Source organism: Ranitomeya variabilis, chromosome 4 (assembly GCF_051348905.1).
Source record: "Ranitomeya variabilis isolate aRanVar5 chromosome 4, aRanVar5.hap1, whole genome shotgun sequence".
In the NCBI taxonomy this organism is placed as follows: Eukaryota; Metazoa; Chordata; class Amphibia; order Anura; family Dendrobatidae; genus Ranitomeya; species Ranitomeya variabilis.
This window is the reverse complement of record NC_135235.1, coordinates 659059305-659083360: the sequence shown is the minus strand read 5'-3', so window position 1 is coordinate 659083360 and position 24056 is coordinate 659059305. Positions and strand designations below refer to the sequence as shown.

General features: G+C 42.0%; 1 protein-coding gene across 1 annotated transcript in view; it reads right to left on the bottom strand.

The window, feature by feature from the left end:
* The window catches only part of LOC143767471 (uncharacterized), a 432524-nt gene that overhangs the window by 235915 nt on the left and 172553 nt on the right, over positions 1-24056 (bottom strand). The window lies entirely within an intron of this gene.

The window sequence follows — 24056 nt, the reverse complement described above, 5'->3', positions numbered from 1 at the left end:
TCCATACTTAGTCATTTTTTCAATAAGGATTGTATGAGATACTTTGTCAAATGCTTTGCTGAAGTCAAGATATACTATATCTACAGCATTTCCCTGATCCACCCAGTCAGTGATTCTGTCATAGAAGGAAATGAAGTTAGTCTGAGATGACTTATTAGTTACAAACCCATGCTGACCCTGTTTAATCACTTTATTTTTATCCAAGTACTTACATACATGTTGTTTAATAATTTGTTCAAAGATCTTTCCTGGTATAGACGTCAGACTCACCGGCCTATAGTTCCCTGGGTCCACCTTCTTCCCATTTTTGAAGATAGGAACAACATTTGCTCTTCTCCAGTTTTCTGGGACTTCTGATCTCCAAGAATTTTCAAAGATTATGGAGAGTGGTTAAAAATTTTATTCCGCTGTCTCCTTCAGTACTCTGGGGTGTAATTCATCTGGACTTGGAGACTTGAATTCATTTATGTTAGTTAAGTGTTTCCTCACTATCTTTCTGTTTATAGATATCCTGGATTCTTCCATTCCCTTAATAGGATAGTGAAAATCAGTTGATGTTACATTTCCTTTCTGAGAGAAAACAGACGTAAAACAGAAATTTAGAAGTTCGGCCTTCTAAATATCCTTTCATATCATTTCCATCCTGTAAAAATGCTATAGAATCTTTGACTTTTCTTTTACTTTTGACATATCCCCAGAATCCTTTTTTATTGGTTTTATGTCTCTTGCAAGCCTTAATTCATTGTCAGCTTTATCTGATTCATGCCTTGCATTTCTTTCTTCCTTTTTAGCATGTGTTTAAGTTCTGTGTTTATCCATACTGGTTTCCTTAAATGCTTCCTATTCTTCCCGCTTTTTGGAATTGTTAACGATTGTGCTTTGAGAATCTAATTTTTCAAGATTTCCCATTCTTCCTGGACTTTTTTGTCATTAAGGATATCCACCCATTGGATCCCTCCGATTCTCTTTTGGAGTCCCTTAAAATCTGCCTTTCTGAAATCTAACCTTGATGTCTGAGTCTTCACAGGTCTTCCTCCTCTAGTTATCCAAAATTCTAAAATAGCATGGCTGCTACCTCCTAGGGTCCCAGCCACTCTTACCTCCTCAACCATTTCCTCCCTGTTTATAAGGATTAGATCCAAGGTAGCAGATACCCTTGTTTTATCCCCTACCCTTGTTGCATCAATGTTTGTATCGTCTGCATATTTAAAATTGTTGATGATTCTTCCAGCAATTTTGAGTCTTTCTTTTTTTTGGCAAGTCAAGCCTTCCTGAAATAGCTTCTGCATGAAAGGCCGGTTTCACACGTCCTGATATTTCCAATACTGGAAAAACCAGTACCTGAGATATCCGTGCCTGTGTGTCCGTGTCTCATGAAGGTGATATTTGCAGCACACAAGTGGCAACATCAGTACCATGTGCCTCATCAGTACCACATGGACAGCCACTGGGGAAGAAGCACTACTGTAAGCGCTGTTCCCCAGCGGCAGGTGCTGAACAGGGCTCTCATCATTCTCCCCTGCTCTTTCGGCAATCGGCACAAGCAGAAGAGAATGATGAGAGTTATATTAAAGTCAGAACGATGACAGCAGGTGAGGGCTTTTGGGACTTTTACTTCCATCATTCGACACCTGGTGTCGCTAATAACAGTGACATCAGGAGCGGATGATGCGGGTATTCCTGAGCCGCCACTAAATGAGTGAATGAAAAACTCGACTTGGGTTCCCCCCTATTTACTTGAACCAACCAGACAAAACTCACATCTGGGGGCTGCAACCCTCAGCTGTCAGCTTCAGCAAGGATGGTTATCAAGAATAGAAGGGTCCCCACGCTGTTTTTTAAATTATTTAAATTAATAATTTAAAAAAACGGCGTGGGGTCCCATTTTTGACAACCAGCCTTGCTAAAGCTCATAGCTGGGGGCTGCTATTCTCAGGCTGGTAAGGGGCAATGGATATTTCCCCCCAGCCTAAAAACAGCAGCCTGCAGCTGCCCAGAAAAGGCAAAAGGCGTATCTATTAGATGCTCCAAATCTGATACTTTACCCAGCTTTTCCCACTTGCCCTGTAGCGGTGTCAAGTGGGGTTCATGTTTGTGGAGTTGATGTCACCTTTCTATTGTCTGGTGACATCAAGCCCACAGCTTAGTAATGGAGAGGTGTCTATAAGACACCTCTCCATTACTAATCCTATAGTTAGAATTTACATTGAGGACAGGAAAAAAAAAAATTGGGAAAAAAGTCAGCTCACCAGTCTCAGAAGAAATCCAATAATCGTCCACACACGGAGCCGCCCTGATCAGAGATGTTGTCCATAGCAAATAGTGAAAAGAGAAAAATCTCCAGCGTGGATTTTCATGGAATTAAAACATCAATTTTATTGTAGACGTATTTTAAAAACAATGTTGGGCTACATGCATCACGAAAATGGGTTTCCTGGTGGTCCAAACCACCATTTATCATGCATTTCCCAAAATCCATAAAAATATTTTTCTTCCACAAAAAATTGGAGACTTTTAGTCGAAAAAACATAAACGGACTCTGAGGGTAGGTGCACACGATCAGTAATCGCTGTGGGTTGGAAGCTGCGTACTTGTGCAGCGTCCAGATGTTGCAGCATAGTGGATTGGACTTCAAGAAATCCCATGTCCACTATGCGTACACAGATGCCCACGGCTCACCTGCGGAGACGGACATGCGGCGCGTCTTTCCAGACCACAGCATGTCTATATATCTTGCAAAGACACAATAAATCTCAACCGTACAATGTATTGGACGCAGTGAAACCGCACGGTTCAGTGATCACAGAGGAGTCACCTGCGTTCAATAGTCGGCAGCGGACGTGTGCTGCGTCCAAAACACTGCCGATTCCTGACCGTGTGAAAATACCCGAAGAAAATAAATCAGTCAATTTCAGAAAAAAAAAATTAATTTGACCTTAGCTTGTGTCAGCGCAGTCTGTGGCCCTGTTGGGGATTTATGTGAATCCTATCTTAGGGGGATACAGGCAAAGCCCCCGGACGCACTGCAGAAGCGCAGTGTGAACAAGGCTTAATATTGGATGGAATAGTGCCGTCTACTATACTATTCCGCGCTGTCCCATTACAGCAGACAGACATGCACACCGGCCACAAGACACTTTTCTTTTAATAAATCTGTTGCAAGTCGTCTTTCAAAATTTCTGCAGCTTTTATTTCCCTATTCAAATGAATGGGACACAAAAATGCAAGTGAAAAGCTGAATATTTCCTGCCAACACTATAGATCAATTCACAGCAAAAATAGGGGATGTGAACAGTGTCTACAGGGGTTTTCTGAGAATGTAAAAATAATTAGCATGAAATGATAAATCCCCCGCGGCTCCAGCACTGATTCTCCGGGGGTCTCCGCTAGCCTTATTACTGGGCTGCAGGGGTCTTGTGGCTCCAGGGATCTCCGCTAGTCTCGGCACTAGGCTACACTCATCTTGTGGCTCCGGGGGTCTCCGCTAGTCTCGGCACTAGGCTACACTTCATCTTGTGGCTCCGGGGTCTTCGCCAGTCTTAGCACTGGGCTGCAGGGGTCTTGTGGCTGCACCTTATATTATAGCAGTAAAGTGAATAAGTTATCAAGGAACCTGAACCATCGGCCACGGAGCCAGAGGGGATTTAGCATAGTTTGGGGGACATGTAGGACTTTTTTTTTTATCGCTTTTTATTCTGCTGTTTGTGAGGTAGGATGTAGAAAAATATGGCAATTCTGCCGTTTTCTATTATGTGACTGTACGGCCCCTTCACACAACCGTGTATCATGTTTTTCATGGATGCCATGTGTGACCTATTTGACCTACGGTGCTGCACTCGTGTCCATGTTTTCCCAGCAGCACAGATGACAAGAGCCAATACAAGGCTATGGGTCCATGTAAACATCCGTCCATGTGCCATACGTGTGCCGTCCATGTGCCGTTTATGTTTAACATGGAAAGTATGTGAGAGGCTTTGTCATTTCATTTCCAGCATCCATACTGGAAAAACACAGATAGCACATGGATGACACACTGATCGAAAAAACTGGTGTCACCAATATCGGTGTATCACGTTCGTGTTTTATATGGACACATGAAGGGGGCCTAACAGTGTTGTTGGTGGAATATTTTTCAGCATTGGGGGCCCAACTTTGAATTTTGCCCAGGGCCCCATTTTGTCTAAAACCAGCCCTGCCAATACCCTCAGGGTTACTGCTATAGAAAAAAGTCTTTAAGCCACATGGGGGGGGGGGGGGGTGACTTCAGACGAAAAGTGTTAAACTGTGAATCCTTTTGGATTTGTAAACTGCAGACTCGAGTGCCGTTAGGTTTAAACAAGCGCTTGGATTTAATACTGCAGCTTGATGAATATTTTGAGGGTTTAGACTCTGCAAGAATAATTCTTTTGTTATTATTTCGTTAGTCCAAATTAATTATAGTTTTTCCAGCAAGTTTTCATGCTTACAAAATCACTACCATTGTCACGTTTGCTGGTTTAATTACTGCGTTTTTTGCAATTGTATTATTTTATTATTACGAGTTATTTCAGTGAATGTTATATTCTTTAATTCATATGAGAAAGGAGAAAATATGGAGCGTCGATGAACAATAAATATCAAAGTTTATTTCATAAATAGTCCATAATAAAAAGTGAAATTAGTTGATATTATACAGTAACATACACGAAGATGCCTAGAAATGCTGAAGACCCCTCCCCCCCATACTCAAGTAGTGCCCCCACAAAGGAAAGCATCAAAAACCCCATGATCTAGTATAGTTAAATGCTGTTAAGCAATGGTCTAACTTTCATAGATTACCTAATTAGGTATGGAGTGACACAAGATAGAAGATATAAAAACATTTCCCTTTATTTAACAAGATATTTAAAATAGAATATATATGTTTAAGAAGACAGAGAGGATGGAAAAGGTGGGACCTCCAAAAAAGACAGGAGGTGACACAAAAAGATGGCACTTTATATTGTATATCTGCATACGGGATGTGTATTCCCAAATTAGTACTCTGGACTGATTTAAAGTGGATGGGCGTGAATAGCGTCTCAATGTTCAACTTTACAGTCCTTAAAAGAGAAGGGATATACAAACCGGAAAAAACACCCCTGTTCCCATAGCAAGCAGGTAATCACAGCTAAAAAACAGTTCAAAAATTGCACTATGGCAAATAATCGGCAAGTAGATAAATAATTTCCAGCATTACCACTAGATGGCAGCCAAGTAGAAGATTGGAAGAAGTGTGGTAAACGTAACAAACACAAGGCTATCTATATGTAAACGTAACAAACACAAGGCTATCTATGTGTATACTGACAAACACAAGGCTATCTATATGTAAACTGTTGTGAACTCTATTTTTAGGCTCCCTCTAGTGGTCACAAGCGGTACTGTGTAGTGTTGTCTTCTGCAGGTTGGCTGCATCAGCTGGTTCGTTATCCTTGGTTCGTTTCCTATTTAACTCACCTGGATACTCAGTTCCTTGCCTGCTATCAATGTATTCAGTGCTCTTCCGATTCCTTGTGATTACCTTGCTCCCAGCCTCTCCAAGACAAGCTAAGTTTTTGTCCGTTCATTTTTTGATTATCAGCATTCATCATGCTTCTTGTCCAGCTTGCTAAGATGTGATCTCCTCGCTTGCTGATTGCTCTAGGGGACTGAGTTTCTCCCCCCACACCGTTAGTTGGTGCGGGGGTTCTTGAAATCTCAGTGTGGATATTTTGTTTGTGGGTTTTTTACTGACCGCACAGACCCCTTACTATTTTCTGCTATCTAGTATTAGTGGGCCTAATTTGCTGAATCTGTTTTCACCCCTGTGTATGTGCCTTCCTCTTACCTCACCGTTATTATTTGTTGGGGGCTTCTATATCTTTGGGGATTATTTCTCTGGAGGCAAGAGAAGTCTTTCTTTCTCTCTAGGGGTAGTTAGTTCCTCAGGCTGGCTCGAGACGTCTAGGATTTTTTAGGCACGTTCACCGGCTACTTCTAGTGTGTTTGGATAGGTTCAGATTTGCGGTTAGTCCAGTTTGCCACCTCCCTAGAGCTTGTCCTATGTTTGTTACCTAGCTGGAGTAATTCGTGATCCTCAACCACTAAGGATCATAACAGTAAACATAACAAACACAAGGCTTTCTATGTGTATACTGACAAAAACAAGGCTATCTATATGTATACTGACACACAAGGCTATCTATATGTGTATACTGACAAACGCAAGGCTATCTATATGTATACTGACAAACACAAGACTATCTATATGTATACTGACAAACACAAGGCTATCTATATGTATACTGACACACACAAGGCTATCTATATGTATACTGACACACACAAGGCTATCTACATGTATACTGACAAGCACAAGGCTATCTATATGTATACTGACAAACACAAGGCTATCTATATGTATACTGACACACACAAGGCTATCTACATGTATACTGACACACACAAGGCTATCTACATGTATACTGACAAGCACAAGGCTATCTATATGTATACTGACACACACAAGGCTATCTACATGTATACTGACACACACAAGGCTATCTATATGTATACTGACACACAAGGCTATCTATATGTATACTGACACACACAAGGCTATCTATATGTATACTGACACACAAGGCTATCTATATGTATACTGACACACACAAGGCTATCTATATGTATACTGACAAACAAGGCTATCTACATGTATACTGACACACACAAGGCTATCTACATGTATACTGACACACACAAGGCTATCTACATGTATACTGACACACACAAGGCTATCTACATGTATACTGACAAGCACAAGGCTATCTATATGTATACTGACACGCACAAGGCTATCTATGTGTATACTGACACACACAAGGCTATCTATATGTATACTGACAAACACAAGGCTATCTATATGTATACTGACACACACGAGGCTATCTATATGTATACTGACAAACACGAGGCTATCTATATGTATACTGACAAACACAAGGCTATCTATATGTATACTGACAAACACAAGGCTATCTATATGTATACTGACAAACACAAGGCTATCTATATGTATACTGACAAACGCAAGGCTATCTATATGTATACTGACAAACACAAGGCTATCTATATGTATACTGACAAACAAGGCTATCTATTATATGTATACTGACAAACGCAAGGCTATCTATATGTATACTGACAAACACAAGGCTATCTATATGTATACTGACAAACACAAGGCTATCTATATGTATACTGACAAACAAGGCTATCTATATGTATACTGACACACACAAGGCTATCTATATGTATACTGACAAACGCAAGGCTATCTATATGTATACTGACAAACACAAGGCTATCTATATGTATACTGACAAACAAGGCTATCTATATGTATACTGACACACACAAGGCTATCTATATGTATACTGACAAACGCAAGGCTATCTATGTGTATACTGACAAACACAAGGCTATCTGTGTATACTGACAAACGCAAGGCTATCTATGTGTATACTGACAAACACAAGGCTATCTATATGTATACTGACAAACGCAAGGCTATCTATGTGTATACTGACAAACACAAGGCTATCTGTGTATACTGACAAACGCAAGGCTATCTATGTGTATACTGACAAACACAAGGCTATCTATATGTATACTGACAAACACAAGGCTATCTATATGTAAACGTAACAAACACAAGGCTATCTATGTGTATACTGACAAACACAAGGCTATCTGTGTATACTGACAAACGCAAGGCTATCTATGTGTATACTGACAAACGCAAGGCTATCTATATGTATACTGACAAACGCAAGGCTATCTATGTGTATACTGACAAACACAAGGCTATCTGTGTATACTGACAAACGCAAGGCTATCCATGTGTATACTGACAAACACAAGGCTATCTATATGTATACTGACAAACACAAGGCTATCTATATGTAAACGTAACAAACACAAGGCTATCTATGTGTATACTGACAAACGCAAGGCTATCTGTGTATACTGACAAACGCAAGGCTATCTATGTGTATACTGACACACACAAGACTATCTATATGTATACTGACACACACAAGGCTATCTATATGTATACTGACAAACGCAAGGCTATCTATGTGTATACTGACAAACACAAGGCTATCTGTGTATACTGACAAACGCAAGGCTATCTATGTGTATACTGACAAACACAAGGCTATCTATATGTATACTGACAAACGCAAGGCTATCTATGTGTATACTGACAAACACAAGGCTATCTGTGTATACTGACAAACGCAAGGCTATCTATGTGTATACTGACAAACACAAGGCTATCTATATGTATACTGACAAACACAAGGCTATCTATATGTAAACGTAACAAACACAAGGCTATCTATGTGTATACTGACAAACACAAGGCTATCTGTGTATACTGACAAACGCAAGGCTATCTATGTGTATACTGACAAACGCAAGGCTATCTATATGTATACTGACAAACGCAAGGCTATCTATGTGTATACTGACAAACACAAGGCTATCTGTGTATACTGACAAACGCAAGGCTATCCATGTGTATACTGACAAACACAAGGCTATCTATATGTATACTGACAAACACAAGGCTATCTATATGTAAACGTAACAAACACAAGGCTATCTATGTGTATACTGACAAACGCAAGGCTATCTGTGTATACTGACAAACGCAAGGCTATCTATGTGTATACTGACACACACAAGACTATCTATATGTATACTGACACACACAAGACTATCTATATGTATACTGACACACACAAGGCTATCTATATGTATACTGACACACACAAGACTATCTATATGTATACTGACATACACAAGACTATCTATATGTATACTGACACACACAAGGCTATCTATATGTATACTGACACACACAAGACTATCTATATGTATACTGACACACACAAGACTATCTATATGTATACTGACACACACAAGACTATCTATATGTATACTGACACACACAAGACTATCTATATGTATACTGACACACACAAGGCTATCTGTATGTATACTGACAAACACAAGACTATCTGTATGTATACTGACAAACACAAAGCTATCTATATGCATACTGACAAACACAAGGCTATCTATATGTATACTGACACACACAATGCTATCTATATGTATACTGACACACACAAGGCTATCTATATGTATACTGACACACACAAGGCTATCTACATGTATACTGACAAACACAAGGCTATCTATATGTATACTGACAAACACAAGGCTATCTATATGTATACTGACAAACACAAGGCTATCTATATGTATACTGACACACACAAGGCTATCTATATGTATACTGACAAACACAAGGCTATCTATATGTATACTGACACACACAAGGCTATCTATATGTATACTGACAAACACAAGGCTGTCTATATGTATACTGACAAACACAAGGCTATCTATATGTATACTGACAAACACAAGGCTATCTATATGTATACTGACAAACACAAGGCTATCTATATGTATACTGACAAACACAAGACTATCTATATGTATACTGACACGCACAAGGCTATCTATATGTATACTGACAAGCACAAGGCTATCTACATGTATACTGACAAGCACAAGGCTATCTATATGTATACTGACAAACACAAGGCTGTCTATATGTATACTGACACCCACAAGGCTATCTATATGTATACTGACACTCACAAGGCTATCTATATGTATACTGACACACACAAGGCTATCTATATGTATACTGACAAACACAAGGCTATCTATATGTATACTGACACACACAAGGCTATCTATATGTATACTGACACACACAAGGCTATCTATATGTATACTGACACACAAGGCTATCTATATGTATACTGACACACACAAGGCTATCTATATGTATACTGACACACACAAGGCTATCTATATGTATACTGACAAACACAAGGCTATCTATATGTATACTGACAAACACAAGGCTATCTATATGTATACTGACACACACAAGGCTATCTATATGTATACTGACACACAAGGCTATCTATATGTATACTGACAAACACAAGGCTATCTATATATATACTGACACACAAGGCTATCTATATGTATACTGACACACACAAGGCTATCTATATGTATACTGACACACACACAAGGCTATCTATATGTATACTGACACACACAAGGCTATCTATATGTATACTGACACACAAGGCTATCTATATGTATACTGACAAACGCAAGGCTATCTGTATGTATACTGACACACAAGGCTATCTATATGTATACTGACAAACACAAGGCTATCTATATGTATACTGACACACACAAGGCTATCTACATGTATACTGACAAACACAAGGCTATCTATATGTATACTGACAAACACAAGGCTATCTATATGTATACTGACAAACACAAGGCTATCTATATGTATACTGACAAACACAAGGCTATCTGTATGTATACTGACAAACACAAGGCTATCTATATGTATACTGACAAACACAAGGCTATCTATATGTATACTGACAAACACAAGGCTATCTATATGTATACTGACAAACACAAGGCTATCTATATGTATACTGACAAACACAAGGCTATCTATATGTATACTGAAGTTGGTTTGAAGAAAAACAAATGTTGCCGAAATATAGGAGAAAGTGGGAGTATTTATCTATACACGGGCTGTGTCATTTCCAATAAATAAATAAAGGAAAATGTTTTTATATCTTCCGTCTTGTGTCACTTCATACCTAATTAGGTAATCTATGAAAGTTAGACCATTGCTTAACAGCATTTGGCTATACTAGGTCATGGGGTTTTTTGATGCTTCCCTTTGTGGGGGCACTACTTGAGTGTGGGGGGAGGGGTTTTCAGTAATTCTTGGCATCTTCGTGTATGTTACTGTATAATATCAACTAATTTCACTTTTTATTATGGACTATTTATGAAATAGACTTTGATATTTATTGTTCATCGATGCTCCGTATTTTCTCCTTTCTCATATGATGTTTTTGGAGCAGATTGAGTGAGTTTGAGGGTGGGTGCTATTATTCGCCACACTCCCTATCTTACAATATGTATTTGGGGTTTCTGTTATCATTTTTTAATTCATGTTGTTTCTAAATGGTTAATTGTTTGGGGAGTTTCCGGCTGCTCTCCTGCTGTTTCTAACACCAGCGATATGGGTCTGGAGTTCATACCATGAAGAATAGTCGAAACGCATCTGTTTGGATCTCCAGAGACCCCCATTTTCGTGCTTCATATAGCCCAACATTGGTTTTAAATAACTGATAAATAAAATTGATGTTTTAATTCCATGAAAATCCACACAGGAGGTTTTTCTCTTTTCACTAGTCCTATAGTTCATTACATGTTAAATAAAGACACAGCCAAAATAAAGTCTTTTATTTGAAATAACACTAAACACAGTTTACCATTTTATTATTACTCCTAATCCCAGCAAAGCCCTAGATCTCCTGTAATAAAAATAAAATAACAAACCAACAATATACTCATCATCTCCCTCCTCGATTACTGCAACACTCTCCTCTGTGGCCTCCCCGCTAACTCTCTTGCACCACTCCAGTCTGTCCTCAACTCTGCTGCCCAGCTAATCCACCTCTCTCCTCGTTACTCCCGCTTCTCCCCTCTGCAAATCCCTCCACTGGCTCCCAATTCCCCAACGAATCCAGTTGGAACTACTAACACTGATCTAAAAAGCCATCCACAACCTGGTCCCTCCCTATATCTCTGAACTAATCTCCCAATATCTTCCCTCATGTAATCTTCGATCCTCCCAAGACCTCCTACTCTCCTCCTCACTTATTCACTGCTCACACAACTGCCTCCAAGATTTCACCCGAATATCCCCCATCCTATGGAATTCCACGCCTCAACATGTCCAATTATCCACCACCCTCGGATCCTTCAGACGGAACCTGAAAACCCATCTCTTCAGGAAATCCTACAGCCTGCAATAACCATTCTGCCACGATACCAACCGCCAGAGCTGCCGCCTCACCAACCGCCAGAGCTGCAGCTCCCCAACCTTCTGTCTCCTCCCCATTATCCCATAGAATGTAAGTCCGCAAGGACAGGGTCCTCTCCCCTCTGCACCAGTCTGTCATTGTAAATTTGTTTACTGTAAACGTTATCTGTAACCCCTTTTCTCATGTACAGCACCATGGAATAAATTGCGCTATATAAATAAACAATAATAATAATATACAGCGGGGGGGAAAAGAATTTGGTCAGCCACCAATTGTGCAAGTTCTCCCACTTAGAAAGATGAGAGAGGCCTGTAATTGGTATCATAGGTAGACCACAACTATGAGAGTCAAAATGAGAAAGCAAATCCAGAAAATCACCTTGTCTGATTCGGCAACATTTATTTTGCAAATTATGGTGGAAAATAAGTATTTGGTCATTAGCAAAAGTTCATCTCAAAATTTTGTTATATATCCTTTGTTGGCAATGAAAGAGGTCAAATGTTTTCTGTAAGTCTTCACAATGTTGGCACACATTGTTGGTGCAGATCTCCTCTAGAACAGTGATGTTTTGGGCCTGTCGCTGGGCAACTCAGACTTTCAACTCCCTCCAAAGTTTTTCTATGCGGCTGAGCTCTTGAGACTGGTTAGGCCACTCCAGGACCTTCATATACTGCTTACGAAGCCATTCCTTCGCTGCCCTGGTGTTGTGCTTGGTATCATTATCATTCTGAAAAACCCATCCACATTTCATCTTCAATGCCCTTGCTGATGGAAGGAGGTTTGCACACAAAATCTCATGATACATGGCCCCATTCATTCTTTCATGTACACAGATCAGTCGTCCTGGTTCTTTTGCAGAGAAACAGCCACAAAGCTTGATGTTGCCACCCCCATGCTTCACAGTAGATATGGCGTTCTTTGGATGCAACTCAGCATTGTCTTCTCCAAACACAATGAGTTTTGTTTCTACCAAACAGTTCTACTTTGGTTTCATCAGACCATATGACATTCTCCCAATACTCTTCTGGATATTCCAAATGCTGTCTAGCAACCTTCAGACGGGCCCGAACATGTACTGGCTTAAGCAGGGGAACTTGTCTGGCACCACAGGATGTGAGTTCCTGGCGGCGTAGTGTGTTACTGATGGTAGCCTTTGTTATGGTGGTCCCAGCTTAGTGCAGGTCATTCACTTGGTCCCTCCGTGTGGTTCTGGGTTTTTTGCTCACCATTCTTGTGATCCTTTTGACCCCACGGGGTGAGATCTTGCGTGGAGCCCCAGATCGAGGGAGATTATCAGTGGTCTTGTACTGTATATCTTCCATTTTATTATTATTGCTCCCACAGTTGATTTCATCACACCAAGCTGCTTGCTTATTGCAGTTTCAGTCTTCCCAGCCTGGTGCAGGGCTACAATTTTGTTTCTGGTGTCCTTCAACAGCTCTTTGGTATTCACCATAGTGCAGTTTGGAGTGTGAATGTTTGAGGTTGTGGACAGGTGTTTTTTATACTGATAACAAGTTTAAACAGGCGCCATTACTACAGGTAATGAGTGGAGGACAGAGGAGCCTCTTGAAGAAGTTACAGGTCTGTGAGAGCCAGAAATCTTGCATGTTTTTAGGTGACCAAATCCTTATTTTCCACCATAATTTGAAAAATAAATCTTGCCAAATCAGATACGGCAATTTTCTTTTTTTTTTCTCATTTTGACACTCATAGTTGTTGTTTACCTATGATGTCAATTACAGGCCTCTCTCTTCTTTTTAAGTGAGAGAACTTGCACAATTGGTGGCTGACTAAAGACTTTTTTCCCCCACTGAACCATACCTGTCTGTCCTTGTGTGCCATGCAGTAATCCATATCTGGGGTATATATAGTTTCCAATCTGGGCAGTGCTAAGATGCGACTGTCCTGGCTGGAAACCACTGGTGACTGAGATGCTGCGGGCGCAGTCTCAGTGACTAGCGGTGATGCCACTGAGTCTGTGCTCACAGCCGGGCTGAACTGCTGTGACCTCAGGACCGTGGGAAAATGCCAGTGATGAGGTCATGGCAGTTCAAGCTCAGTGTCTTCACAGCCGATCACCATGACAAATTCTCACCCGGCGCAAGAAAGGTACCTTCGGTCCGGTTCCTCTTCTTACACTCCCCCTCTCCTTTTGCTCGCCATTCCACAGGCAAGAGTTCTTGTAGCTTGTGTTGACATTCTACTAGTCCTTGAACGACTTGCTGCCAAATAAATTGGTCTTGATCGTATCTGTTGGGGGGTATCCCGGCTGTGGCCCATTCGGAGTGCCTTAAGTCAGAAAAAGTCGTCGAATCAGGTTGGGTAGTCGAGTCAGGCTGAACAGACGAGGGCGGGCACGCGCCCATTTCCAACAGAGCAACCACTTCAGGAACTTGTCCCTCTTCTGGATTTACAGGCGACAGATCAGGCAACTCTTCTTCACAAGCAGCAACGGCCGGAGGGAACATTTCGGTAGCACTTTTCCCCTCTTCAATTTGGTCAGGATCCCTCGACAAACAGGGACGTAACATATTCCGGTGAACCACTTGAGTGACAGAATTTTCTTCCCCTTCAGGTTGGATCTCATAGACTGGCCCTTCCGAGCTTATTCTCCGCTTCATCTTTTCCAACCATTACTCCAGTTTGTCCCTAGGATGCTTATCTCGGACCAACACTTGGTCCCCAGCTTGTAGAGCTGTCCCTCGCAGTGGAGCTGTCTCTGGAAGCTCAAGTTCTGGGTCTGCACCAGGCGATGTAGTGTCTGCAGATGATGACGATGTTCTCGGACCTAGGTGGACACCCCCATCCATGGGTAGTCCTTCTCTGGATCCCACTCCAGCTCTGTAATCTCTCTTCCTGGCTGGCCGAACAGCAGGGTATATGGGGTATAACCGGTGGTGCGATGTACTCGGTTGTTATACACCCACACTAACTCAGCTACAAATTCAGGCCACCGGGCCTTTCAGTCTTCGTCTAGTGTCCTACTCCTTAACATCTGGATAAGAGTCCGATTGAACCATTCACAGGCTCCATTTCCCTGAGGGTGGTAAGGTGTTGTCATGAATATACACTGAGCTGGTGCATCTCTCTGCTAGTGTGACACACGCAGCGGCTGTGGTTTTCCCCCACAGACCCCCTCTTCACGCTGCCAAAAAGCTCTTCTTTTCACTTGCCTGCATGTAATTCTAAACCACTCATTCCCCCACCTCCCTCAGGAATGTCCCTTCTCCCTGCTTGCAGGGGGGAACTGAAAGGAAAAAAAAGCTCTGAAACTCATGTTTCCTTTGTCCTAGTACTGTTATAATTTAGGATCTAAATATAACGGCGCCGAAGAGCCATAGAAACATGAAACTTACCCTTTTGAATGGACACAGGCAGAACCATACTCCAGTGAATTTTCTAAACTCAGGGATCGGCAGAATCCAAGTAGTGGATTACTGCTTAACCGAGGCACATAGCCAAGCTGTGTTTGGATTCAAATGAATGCCACTTTCGTGCTGAGAAAAATGGTAATTGTGCCGTCCTTCTACGGGCTTCCCAGCCCGAGATATGAAAATTAATAAGATGTAAGTAGGTTTTCAGTCCTTTGGAAATGGGAGTGCATCCCATAGCTCCGCTCACTCAGTGAGGTCATTAACAGAGGGTATAAGATAGTGGGAGCTCATTTTGCACTAGTTTTTGTACAGGGAACTAGCTGAGAGACGCTCAGTGATGCATTGTGATGTATCACCCTCCCCCACACCGTATGGCCTGCTATGAAATGACTTAAGCAACTGTAAGTGTTTTTTTCCTTTAATCCCTTTTATTTTGTAATGATTTGTACATACGATAATTGCCTCCTTTTATAATATCTTTTATATACTTTTGTAAACTTAGCATTTTTTGGAGTAAAAGTTATATTTACTAGCGTTGTTTTCCTTGCTCTAAAACTTATCCTAAAGCCTCTGACCTAAGCCATTGCTACTGATTGGGGTTGGCTCCTGACCCGTTATTAAATAAGAAATAGGAGATGGTGGCAGCGGAAGTGTCATGAGCTTTTGGGGAAATTGGCAGCGACGGATGGCATTGATAATTATTTTTCCTGCCTGAGTGGGAGTAGTTATATCGCCCTCGCTGCAGTGTGCCCAATAGCCAGGACATAGCAAGGCAGCCCTTCTGGCAACTACTTATCATTGGTGCAGTTCCCTGTCTGACCTGAGGGTAAGGGGGTGCCAGAGAGCTGCGAGTTCCAAACCGGAGCTGGGAAGTGGGATATAAATAAATTCCCTTCAGAAAGGAACTGGGGGCAACCAAACACCCCCAATTCATAACAAGTGTCATCCGAGATTTTTCGATTTGGTACAGGCGATGCAGTTCTTCCATCACTCACAGAAAACAGGCACCTTGATCAGAGTGGATTCTCTTCAGGCAGCCGTACACTTGAATTAAATTTTTGCAGGTGGCAAGTGCTGCTGATTCAGCAGTTTGGTGACGTGTCGAAATCACAATGGCGAACTTAATGAAGTGGTCCATCATAGAAGACAATGCTCTTATCCCTGGTGGTCCAGACCTATCATCAGATAATCTATCATCAATGCTTCTAGAGGAGCAGAAGTCACGATGGTTTGTCTGGGAGCACTCTGCTCTGGAGGCTTAGCTAATTCGCAGCTTCTACATTGCCCACAGGCCTCTTCCACCACGGCTTTCAGGGGAAGATGGTAAACTATCTTTTGCAGCCACTGAAAGATCTTCTCTTGACCAAAGTGAGCTCCTCTTTAGTGTACTTCCATAGCCACCTTAGGCAGCAGCACCATGGGGATCACCACCTGCCAGGTAACACCCAGTTCCATTTGTAACTGAATCTTTCGGTACAATAGCCCATTCTTCAGTTGGAGCCTTTCCCACTGTCGAAGGATCTGCAGAGTCCCTGGGGACAGGGTGTCTCTCTCGTTGACTGGGTAGTGGTTTGAGAGTTACCCACTGTCTCATTTGAGCAAGTTCCCTATATTTCTGTTGTAACTAGACCCGCTCATCACGGGACCGTCCCAGTATGCATTCCCGAGTCACTACTGCCTTTACCTGTTCCTGCATAGCTGCCAATGTCCTGGCAGAATCCCAGAACTCAGGGACCTCTTCAGCCTCCAGCTCTTCATCACGGTTGGGTCCAGGCTTTTCGTGCATCACTCTGGATAACGCATCGGCGTGAGTATTCTCAGCTCCCCTCTTGAAGATGATTTTATATCGAACCTTCACCATCCAAGCCACCCAGAGCTGCTCCAGGGCCCCGAGTTTTGCGTTTTCCAGGTGGGCCAAAGGGTTATTATCGATGCATACCAGGACTTCAGAGCCAGAAAAGTATTTCGAAACCTTCTCAGTCATGGCTCACACTAGTGCCAACAGCTCATGTTTTAACGAACTGTAATTGTCTGGATTCAATTCACTCTTGTAGGGACCGGTTCGCGTAGGCGATTACCCGCTTTTTTCAGTCTTGGATCTGAGACAACTCTGCTCCAAGTCCATGCAGGCTTCCATCGGTGTGGAGAATAAACGGCTGGGAGCAGTCTGCATAAGCACTGGCGCTTCAGTCAAAGCCACCTTCAAGGCTCGAAACTTTCTCCTGGCATTCTCCCCATGGAATAGTCCTGTTCTTTGCACCAGGTTGCACCCCTTTCAACAGTTCTAGTAACGTGTTCACAATGCAAGTAATATTCTATATGAATCGCCGATAATACCCGGTGAGCCCCAGGAAAGCCCATACATCTTTCACGGTTTTCGGGGTAAGCCAATCTTGTACTGTGGAATTTTTCTCATGGGACGGTCTCACCCCCTCTGCAGAGATGACATGTCCCAAGTACTCAATCTGGGTGCAAAATAAGTGACACGTCTGAGGTGTCACCTCTGCAACCAACCCAGAAATTTCAGGGCCATGTGTCCCCAGCGCCCCATCTTTAATCCCAAAACCGTAACCTGACATGTGTGGGTGGTGGGAGGTCCTGTAACAATTTCCAGCACATCACCATAAACCATGCCACTGCTATGGGACTGCAGGACACTGGTGCCGAGATGTCCCTCGTGCGGCCTCAGATGGTGTCCCCCCAGGACTTGATACCCAGAAAAACCCTCACCGTCTCTAGGATTAGGTGTCGAACCGACGCTGCCCGTCACCAAGATCTATTTGGACTGGGGCACTGGGAGGGGAATGAGAGAGGTGGGAGTGTTGGCGAATATTCCCGTGAATGTTTTACTTGGGACAGACTTGGAGCAGCTAGTGTCACAGTATGTGGCTACTGAGACAGCAACTTCTGATCCCCCACTGTGTCTTGATTTGTCTACTGCTAGTGATGTTGTAAATGTATTGCCTATACTTCCTGCATTAAAGGGGGAAGTGGGATCTGAGAGTCACTCCTGTACTGACAGGACACCTGCAGCGCTCAGATGAGACAAAGCCAGAGGACACAGGAAGGTGTGAGAATGCCCCTAGGTATGATGAGACAGCCTGCTCTGGAGGGAGAAATGGGGGCAGGTAGCTGTAAGGACAGAACCAGAGTTGATGGGAGGGACTGCTGCAGGGATTGTAGGGCCCCTAGATGAGTGCAGACTGCTGGGTTCTGCGCAGCTGCAGGAAGGGGCACGTGCCAATAGGGTTGGGGCTGTCACAGGAGAGGTGAAGCTTCCAGGCAAGGCCCCAGGGCAGGAGGTCCCGATTCCGGGATGCCAGACCAGGTTGGTCCACTTGACTTGGCAACTTGTGTGGAAGTCAAGGGGAGGCAGGCTCTACCCAGGGTTGCTGACTGTATACTTGTATATTGTTTTTTGCATATATATATATATATATATATATATATATATATATATATATATATATATATATATATATATATCCCTTTCGGCAATTAAATACAAAATTAATCTTGAGCTGCTCTTTTATCTCGATTCACGAATCCCCATGTCTGCACGCTCGGTTGGTTATTATACGCTATCCCAGGGTTGGTTTCTGACCCAATATAAGCCTGTTGTCAGACGGGGCTTATATCTAACGAGGAACTGGTGGCAGCATACCGTACTGTGTTAGTGAGAAACTCTGACAGTGATGGCCGGGAAGTTTACATATATATCCCCAGCCTAAACTGGTGATATATATCCCCCCCTCTCTGAGAGCTCCTTATTAACTCGTACCTATAAGGGAAGCCTCTCCGATGACTATTTGCCCTGGGTGTAGTTCCCTGACTGACCTGGGGTAAGTGGTGGCGCCAGAGAGTCAATCCCTGTGTGATGACTCCAGACTGAGCCAGTATGCTGGATGTTATCCAGCCTGTGTCTTGGACTATCTCTCAAATGACTTTGTTGAGAACTCTTTACTTTGTTTTGCACTGAAAGGCCGTTTATTTTCCTTTGCTTGTGGTATGGTTTATGTGAACCAATAAACAAGCATGGACTTTTAAATGGAAATGGTTCTTGTGTTAACTCACCATACACCCAAGTGAACAGCATTTACACAGGCTCTATAACCATATTTGGTCAGAGTCGGTCATGAACTATATCACCACTAGCCGCCTGTATGAATGCTTGTGTTGTGGGGCAGTCACAAGAGATAGCTGTTGGACAAATTATCATTATGCCAAGTTATTTTATGTGTTTAGGGCTATTAGTATCACACTGACAGGCAGGGATAACACCCTAAAAATCAGTTTTAGCAAAACAGAAAGAGAACATTCCCCATTCCTGATGAAGACAGAGAAGATATCTTCTATAGCTGAGGTAACTGAAAGACAGCATCCATTATTTTGAGGCAGAAATAGAGCCTCCTCCATATTATCTGACAGGAAAAATATATATTTGTATAATGTTGTCCAGTAGATAGAAAAATCATCAAAACTGAGTCTTCAGTAGTTGATGCTTTTAATGGGCAACTGAAAAATGGTAACAAATACCAGCTCTCCAAACTCCAAGTCATCAGTTTTTATTATATTTGCTCCCATCAACACATCCCAATATATCGTCATGACAACCGAGGCGTAACACTGCTGTCCTAGAAAGGTGTCATTAAAATTATAAAGTGAAACAATATAAACTAAAATACAGTTGCATTGTCTAAAAAGATAAAAACTTCTACTTCTGGAATAATCTGTCCTCAGAATGTCTCCATTACAATGTGCAGCTTATATCGCAGATAACAGCCCCTCAGACATCTATAGCACCGGACCCCTGGCCCAGATCCACATTTCCAGACTTGCTTTTTCCAGACTTGGGAAACTGATCCAGGAGGTCGGTGCTGTGCCCTGGGGTTATCTGGATCAGGAATTGGGAGATGAGTAGTACTGATGAGCGAACGTGCTAGCCATTGCTGGATACTTGATCAAGCATCGGGGTGTTCGGGTACGCTCGTTACTCAATCGAGGAATATCGCAGGTGTTCAAGTGCCATGCTTGCGTCCCCACCCTGCATGTTTTGTGCCTGTTAGCCACTAAACATGCTGGGATTGCCTGCCATACACAGTAATGTTCATTACTGTGATTGGCCACCCTCATGTCATGCTTCTGGAGTTGAATCCATCATTCTGTGGCCAGTATCTCTTTACGCTGAGCCCCAAGAGATAAACAGTCTTTGGGCGTTTTAGTTGTTTTCTTTGTTTCTGTGGGTTTTGGGTAACACGTGTTTTTAATTTAGTGCAGATAAACAGTATCACCTTTTGGATGCTGTTTTAAATAACATCTCCTACTGGTGGATCCTCATTGTGATAGACTGTTGGATTTATTCAATTGGCTGTAGTTTGTGTTGATCACAGTTGCTTTGTGTGCAATTGTTTTATTCCTTTGGGAACTGCTACACTAGTTATCCTAGGAGCTGCTAAGGAAATTAAGGGTAAGCCGCCATCTAGTGGTGGCGCCATTGCGTTATCTTAGGGTGCCAACCTCCGTGGTCAGGCAGGGCCAGATCAGGGGAAGAGAAGAGTTTAACTTATTAACAGTGACCTGTCAGGTACAGGTATTTGTCTCCTTGGTTTGTACGTTACCTGTGTAAATTTGCTTTAGCAGTCATAACATTATAAACAAAATTAAATGCATCATGATCATAAGACTAATAAAAAATAATAAAGTTATTACGTTAATAAAAATGACAATAAGTACTATACAATTAAAGTGATGGAGATGTACGTCTAATAATATACATAGGGGAGATGGACATACCTTAGATAAGGACCTCAAAATTTATTCTCTAAAACATCGTAATAGTGGCTTTAAATGACAGAAAATCAGCATATTTGATCTGCTACAATGGATGGTTTAGGTCAAACCATATTCATGTATGTAAATGGCCCAGTCAAAACCCAAACATTACTCCAATTGAGAATCTGTCGTCAGACTTGAAGATTGCTGTTCACCAGAGGGAACCATCTAATTTAAAGGAGCTTTCAGCAGTTTTGCTGTAAGAAATGGGCAAAAATCCAAGTGGCAAGATGTGGAAAGCTCATACTTATCAAAGCGACTAGCAGCTGTAATTGCTGCAAAAAGAGGCTCTACGGAGTACTGACTTTGGGGGGTTGAACAGCTATGCACACTGAAGTTTATAGTTATTTTGTCCTATTTGTTGTTTGATATACAAAACAGGATTTTATGGAGTAAGGGTATTACAATTGTAAAATCGTAATCTGCAGGTCAGAGACACCATGGTTTTTCATAAGGTATAAGAACTGACATGGTAAACCTACGGTAGGATGTTTATTGTTTCTTTTATATACAGTTAGGTCTATATATATTTGGACAGAGACATTTTCTAAATTTGGTTATAGACATTACCACAATGAATTTTAAACAAAACAATTCAGATGCAGTTGAAGTTCAGACTCTCAGCTTTCATTTGAGGGTATCCACATTAAAATTGGATGAAGGGTTTAGGAGTTTCAGCTCCTTAACATGTGCCACCCTGTTTTAAAAGGGACCAAAAGTAATTGGACAATTGACTCCAAGGCTATTTCATGGACAGGTGTGGGCAATCCCTTCGTTATGTCATTCTCAATTAAGCAGATAAAAGGCCTGGAGTTGATTTGAGATGTGGTGCTGGCATTTGGAAGGTTTTGCTGTGAAGTAAACATGCGGTCAAAGGAGCTCTCCATGCAGGTGAAACAAGCCATCCTTAAGCTGCGAAAACAGAAAAAAACCATCCGAGAAATAGCTAAAATATTAGGAGTGGCAAAATCTACAGTTTGGTACATCCTGAGAAAGAAAGCACTGGTGAACTCATCAATGCAAAAAGACTTGGACGCCCACGTAAGACAACAGTGGTGGATGATCGCAGAATAATCTCCATGGTGAAGAGAAATCCCTTCACAACAGCCAACCAAGTGAACAACACTCTCCAGGAGGTCGGCGTATCAAAATCCAAATCTACCATAAAGAGAAGACTGCATGAAAGTAAATAGAGGGTTCACTGCACGGTGCAAGCCACTCATAAGCATCAAGAATAAAAAAGGCTAGACTGGACTTTGCTAAAAAAAATCTAAAAAATCCATCACAGCTCTGGAATAACATTCTTTGGACAGATGAATCCAAGATCAACCTCTACCAGAATGATGGAAAGAGAGAAGTATGGCGAAGGCTTGGTACAGCTCATGATCCAAAGCATACCACATCATCTGTAAAACCCAGCAGAGGCAGTGTGATGGCTTGGGCATGCATGGCTGCCAGTGGCACTGGGTCACTAGTGATTATTGATGATGTGACACAGGACAGAAGCAGCCGAATTAATTCTGAGGTATTCAGAGACATACTGTGTGCTCAGATCCAGCCAAATGCAGCAAAACTGATAGGTCGTCGTTTCATACTACAGATGGACAATGACCCAAAACATAAAGCCAAAGCAACCCAGGAGTTTATTAAAGCAAAGAAGTGGAATGTTCTTGAATGGCTAAGTCAGACACCTGATCTCAACCCAATTGAGCATGCATTTCACTTGTTAAAGACTAAACTTCAGACCGAAAGGCCCACAAACAAACAGCAACTGAAAACCACCACAGTGAAGGCCTGGCAGAGCATCAAAAAGGAGGAAACACAGCGTCTGGTGATGTCCATGAGTTCAAGACTTCAGGCAGTCATTGCCAACAAAGGGTTTTCAACCAAGTACTAAAAATGAACATTTTATTTAAAATTATTGAATCTGTCCAATTACTTTTGGTCCCTTTAAAAACAGGGTGGCACATGTTAAGGAGCTGAAACTCCTAAACCCTTCATCCAATTTTAATGTGGATACCCTCAAATGAAAGCTGAAAGTCTGAACTTCAACTGCATCTGAATTGTTTTGTTTAAAAATCATTGTGGTAATGTCTATAATCAAAATTAGAAAAATGTTGTCTGTCCAAATATATATGGACTTAACTGTACATTGATAACATTTAGATGAGTTCATAGAATCATGGAATGTTAGAGTTGTAAGGGACCTCAAGTGTCGCCATGACCAACCACCTGCTCAAAGCAGGATTCACTAAATCATCTCAGACAGATGTCTGTCCAGCCTCTGATTGAAGACTTCAATTGAAGGACAACTCACCACCTCTCGTGGAAACCTGTTCTACTCATTGGCAATAAATCACTTGGCACTCGGAAGTTTTTTCAAGATGAAATTGAATATTTTGTTTATTATTGTGCATCCAGTTCAAATGTTTAAACGTTTTCGGTCTAATCCCAAGACCTTCATCTGAAACACTTTTGATGTTCTGGAAGCCAAACTGCAAGCTATATCGGCCCAATGAGCCAGCGCAAGATAATACCCGGGAAGTTGTGCCTTTATGGTCCTGGAGGAGTAAGGAATATACGCCGTAGCTGAGAGATTAAATCGCAAGGGAAGTGGCGCTTATGTCTCCAAGTATGTGGCACTGGGCTGCAGGGGTTACTGTGAATCCCGGGATTCACCGTAACTCGTGCAGCCCAGCGCCACATTCAATTTCATCTTGAAAAAACTTCCGAGTGCCAAGTGATTTATTGCTATTGACTGACGGGTTGGATACCTGACTTGTGCACCCCCAAGGAGCCTTGAGTGCTGTGGTTA